This window comes from Orycteropus afer, unplaced genomic scaffold, assembly GCF_000298275.1.
Source record: "Orycteropus afer afer isolate SDZICR_OR568_19922 unplaced genomic scaffold, OryAfe1.0 scaffold00167, whole genome shotgun sequence".
NCBI lineage: Eukaryota > Metazoa > Chordata > Mammalia > Tubulidentata > Orycteropodidae > Orycteropus > Orycteropus afer.
The window spans coordinates 3,220,636-3,220,908 of NW_006921754.1; positions in this window are offsets into that span (position 1 = coordinate 3,220,636).

The window sequence follows — 273 nt, forward strand, 5'->3', positions numbered from 1 at the left end:
GAGAACATGATATTTGGTAATGACAAAGCCTAACTTATGACCAGGAGCCCTAGTGGTGCAATGATTAGGTGCTAGAATGCTAACTGAAATATTGCCATTTGGAACCCTCCAGATGTTCTTAGGGAGAAAAGACCTAGTGTTCTGCTTCCATGAAGTTCACAGCCTAGGAAACCCTATAAGGTTGTTGTTGTTGTTATGTGCCGTCGAGTCAGCCCCGACTCATAGCGACCCCTCCTTGGGTTTCCGAGGCAGTATCACTATGGAAGTAGGATT